Source organism: Littorina saxatilis, linkage group LG16, assembly GCF_037325665.1.
Source record: "Littorina saxatilis isolate snail1 linkage group LG16, US_GU_Lsax_2.0, whole genome shotgun sequence".
Classification (NCBI taxonomy): Eukaryota; Metazoa; Mollusca; class Gastropoda; order Littorinimorpha; family Littorinidae; genus Littorina; species Littorina saxatilis.
The window spans coordinates 4,701,855-4,706,854 of record NC_090260.1 but is presented as its reverse complement, the minus strand read 5'-3'; the positions used below and the strand labels follow the sequence as shown (position 1 = coordinate 4,706,854).

The 5,000-nt window shown below is 51.1% G+C and overlaps 1 protein-coding gene across 3 annotated transcripts in view; it reads right to left on the bottom strand.

Moving 5' to 3' along the window:
* LOC138950262 (uncharacterized) overlaps window positions 1–5,000 on the bottom strand; it is a 323,654-nt gene that overhangs the window by 47,402 nt on the left and 271,252 nt on the right. The gene's annotated exons all lie outside the window — the stretch shown is intronic.

The following is a 5,000-nucleotide window of genomic DNA, read 5'->3' as shown; positions in this document are numbered from 1 at the left end:
TGACCTTCGCCGGTCGTCGTGGGTCGGTGTGGACCCAGAAGGGTGTTTAATTGCAAATATCTCTTAAAAAAGTAGGAATTTTTTAATGACCTTTTAAGAATGCCTTAGACACCTACAAAGCTCTTATGTCCTAAAAGATCATAACATTTCAGCGAGAAGTAATTAAAAAAACAAAGGTCAAATTAAGACTACACACGGAAGACATCGTAGGCCGTGCGGACCCATGTTTTTCAAACTGAAGGAACTTACATAAAAACTCGGGAGAGAAGTCACAAAGCTTCAGGTATTGGCTCTAAACATCATTTTATACCATCTGTTTAATTATGGAGTTAATAAGTAAGTCGCGTGGAGCGAAATTAATTCATAACAATGTGGGTCCACGACGTCTACAGAAGGGTATTCACGTTATTCCTTTTTAGAGAAGCTTTAGTCCGCACGGTAATAATTAAATAAATAATCTAATTTAATTACTTCTAGCGGAAATTTAACCACGGCGTCTACGGAAGGGGATGTACGTTTTTGCTTCTTTGGATAGCATGGGTCTACGGAAGGGTATGCATATTTTCCTTCTATGAGAAGCGTGGGTCCGCACCGCCCCACGATGTCTTCCGTGTGTAGTCGATAACCCGGTCCGCACCGCCCCACGATGTCTTCCGTGTGTAGTCGATAACCCGGTCCGCACCGCCCCACGATGTCTTCCGTGTGTAGTCGATAACCCGGTCCGCACCGCCCCACGATGTCTTCCGTGTGTAGTCGATAACCCGGTCCGCACCGCCCCACGATGTCTTCCGTGTGTAGTCGATAACCCGGTCGGGCGAAGGTTAAATTGGACAGACAGACGAGCAGTACTTATAAGACGGAAAATAAACTTATCTGACAAATTGTTCAGAAACCCGTTCAGAAAAGATTAGCGAGACTGAGAGAATCACTCGTATTGTTTTGTCACAACTAAACGTTCCCATAAAATACCTTGCTTGTTTTTTAAAATTCTGAATTGTGGATTGTGGATTGTGAATTGTGGATTGTAGATTGTGAATTGTGGATTGTGGATTGTGGATTGTGAATTGTGGATTGTGGATTGTGAATTGTGGATTGTGGATTGTGAATTGTGGAACGTTGGCTGTCTACTTGATTTTGGATTTGGTGTAAACAACACTTGATTCATAATTCATCACATCAAACAATTGAAAATATGCAAATAGGACACGCACACAAGCAAATGCTTTTTGGATTTCATGCCCACAGTGAATATAATATTTACTTACATTTTCACCGGCAGCGTTGAGGTAGTGGCCAGGGAAACGGGGAACCTGCTTCCAGACCGAGAGCAGAGGGAGTAGAAGGGGTACCTGACCTCACTACATGGAAGATATGTCACACTCCCATAGTTTAATCTAGGCCATGTGACTTTTTCTTGTTCAAGCATTTTGTGGGACGCTTTCTTTCTCAGGCAATACCTCTTATCATTCCATGCAAGGTGCTTATCTGGGTTGTTTTTTTTACCATGTGAAAAATATTGGTTTAGACTTTACCTTTCTCGTACAAAAACAATTCTAGGGTGTGTGTGTGTGTGTGTGTGTGTGTGTGTGTGTGTGTGTGTGTGTGTGTGTGTGTGTGTGTGTTGGTAAGTGTGTGAAGTGTGTGTGTGTGTAAGTGTGTGTGTGTGTGTGTGTGTGTGTATGTGTGTGTGTGTTTGTGTGTGTGTGTGTGTTTGTGTGTACGGGTGCGTGTGTTCGTGCGTTCGTGCGCGTGTGTGTGTGTGTATGTGTGTGTGTGTGTGTGTGTCTGTGTGTAAAACAATTTGAAAGCCCGATAAGAAATTATTATACACGGAAAGCAAACTTGGCCTCAACCAAACGCTCCTTGCCCCCACCATTTCCTGGCCTCAACCAAACGCTCCTTGCCCCCACCATTTCCTGGCCTCAACCAAACGCTCCTTGCCCCCACCATTTCCTGGCCTCAACCAAACGCTCCTTGCCCCCACCATTTCCTGGCCTCAACCAAACGCTCCTTGCCCCCACCATTTCCTGGCCTCAACCAAACGCTCCTTGCCCCCACCATTTCCTGGCCTCAACCAAACGCTCCTTGCCCCCACCATTTCCTGGCCTCAACCAAACGCTCCTTGCCCCCACCATTTCCTGGCCTCAACCAAACGCTCCTTGCCCCCACCATTTCCTGGCCTCAACCAAACGCTCCTTGCCCCCACCATTTCCTGGCCTCAACCAAACGCTCCTTGCCCCCACCATTTCCTGGCCTCAACCAAACGCTCCTTGCCCCCACCATTTCCTGGCCTCAACCAAACGCTCCTTGCCCCCACCATTTCCTGGCCTCAACCAAACGCTCCTTGCCCCCACCATTTCCTGGCCTCAACCAAACGCTCCTTGCCCCCACCATTTCCTGGCCTCAACCAAACGCTCCTTGCCCCCACCATTTCCTGGCCTCAACCAAACGCTCCTTGCCCCCACCATTTCCTGGCCTCAACCAAACGCTCCTTGCCCCCACCATTTCCTGGCCTCAACCAAACGCTCCTTGCCCCCACCATTTCCTGGCCTCAACCAAACGCTCCTTGCCCCCACCATTTCCTGGCCTCAACCAAACGCTCCTTGCCCCCACCATTTCCTGGCCTCAACCAAACGCTCCTTGCCCCCACCATTTCCTGGCCTCAACCAAACGCTCCTTGCCCCCACCATTTCCTGGCCTCAACCAAACGCTCCTTGCCCCCACCATTTCCTGGCCTCAACCAAACGCTCCTTGCCCCCACCATTTCCTGGCCTCAACCAAACGCTCCTTGCCCCCACCATTTCCTGGCCTCAACCAAACGCTCCTTGCCCCCACCATTTCCTGGCCTCAACCAAACGCTCCTTGCCCCCACCATTTCCTGGCCTCAACCAAACGCTCCTTGCCCCCTACCATTTCCTGGCCTCAACCAAACGCTCCTTGCCCCCACCATTTCCTGGCCTCAACCAAACGCTCCTTGCCCCCACCATTTCCTGGCCTCAACCAAACGCTCCTTGCCCCCACCATTTCCTGGCCTCAACCAAACGCTCCTTGCCCCCACCATTTCCTGGCCTCAACCAAACGCTCCTTGCCCCCACCATTTCCTGGCCTCAACCAAACGCTCCTTGCCCCCACCATTTCCTGGCCTCAACCAAACGCTCCTTGCCCCCACCATTTCCTGGCCTCAACCAAACGCTCCTTGCCCCCACCATTTCCTGGCCTCAACCAAACGCTCCTTGCCCCCACCATTTCCTGGCCTCAACCAAACGCTCCTTGCCCCCACCATTTCCTGGCCTCAACCAAACGCTCCTTGCCCCCACCATTTCCTGGCCTCAACCAAACGCTCCTTGCCCCCACCATTTCCTGGCCTCAACCAAACGCTCCTTGCCCCCACCATTTCCTGGCCTCAACCAAACGCTCCTTGCCCCCACCATTTCCTGGCCTCAACCAAACGCTCCTTGCCCCCACCATTTCCTGGCCTCAACCAAACGCTCCTTGCCCCCACCATTTCCTGGCCTCAACCAAACGCTCCTTGCCCCCACCATTTCCTGGCCTCAACCAAACGCTCCTTGCCCCCACCATTTCCTGGCCTCAACCAAACGCTCCTTGCCCCCACCATTTCCTGGCCTCAACCAAACGCTCCTTGCCCCCACCATTTCCTGGCCTCAACCAAACGCTCCTTGCCCCCACCATTTCCTGGCCTCAACCAAACGCTCCTTGCCCCCACCATTTCCTGGCCTCAACCAAACGCTCCCTGCCCCCACCATTTCCTGGCCTCAACCAAACGCTCCTTGCCCCCACCATTTCCTGGCCTCAACCAAACGCTCCTTGCCCCCACCATTTCCTGGCCTCAACCAAACGCTCCTTGCCCCCACCATTTCCTGGCCTCAACCAAACGCTCCTTGCCCCCACCATTTCCTGGCCTCAACCAAACGCTCCTTGCCCCCACCATTTCCTGGCCTCAACCAAACGCTCCTTGCCCCCACCATTTCCTGGCCTCAACCAAACGCTCCTTGCCCCCACCATTTCCAGGGGTGAAGGCATATGGAATTTTTAGGTGTAAACTGGAAGGGGGGGGGGGGGGCGCACGTGAAAGTGACTTTACCGGTGAGAAGGGAGATAAGAGTCTTGGCCAATCTTTTGCCAAACGTCCGGCTACGCTTTGAAGTCCTATGAGAGCAAACAACAACAACAACAAAAACAACAACAACAACAACAACAACAACACCGCAGACAAAGCCCACCATAGTATCATGTGGAACAATAACACGGATACCAGGCAAGGTAAACGCCCTTACTAGTTGCTTACAGGTATCCGCAACGGTTATTTACGAGATATTCCGATGGGTGTTTGCTCCAACAAGACTGCAAAGCGTCGCCGGACCGTTTTGTTGCTGTTCTTCTATATTTGAAAAAAGTCGTGTGTACAAGTTGCAGTGAAAAACACCAATCAGTCTGCCAGTCTCGCTCCCTCGCTTTGCAATCATATGTCTGTCTTTTCATATCGTCCGTTCATAACCTCTACGTTTTGACAAATGAGCACTGAGGAATGTGATTCAATGAGGCTGAGCAGTGACGCGCTTTATGTGAGGCAGGGGGCACGACTCCTTTTATCGTGGGTAATTATCGAGGTACAGTTATTTCCCTTTGAACGTTCATCCGATTTGGGATTTATGGTTTTGTTTGCGAGGTGCAATTAGTAGCTACATAGCAACTATATTTAAACACAAAACACACCGCACGCAGGCACTCACGCAGGCGAACACGCATGCACACACATTCTCACTCCCTCACCAACACACAAGCACACACGCACGCACCACGCACGCACACACGCACACACACGCACGCACGCACGCACGCAAGCACACACACACACACACACACACACACAAAGCAGTCATCTACCCAACTCACCTCAGTATGGAGGCTCAGAAATCCAGGTAAGATACAAGCCAGGAGCGATGTTTACTGTCCCCAACCTGCGGCCCAGTCACTATAGA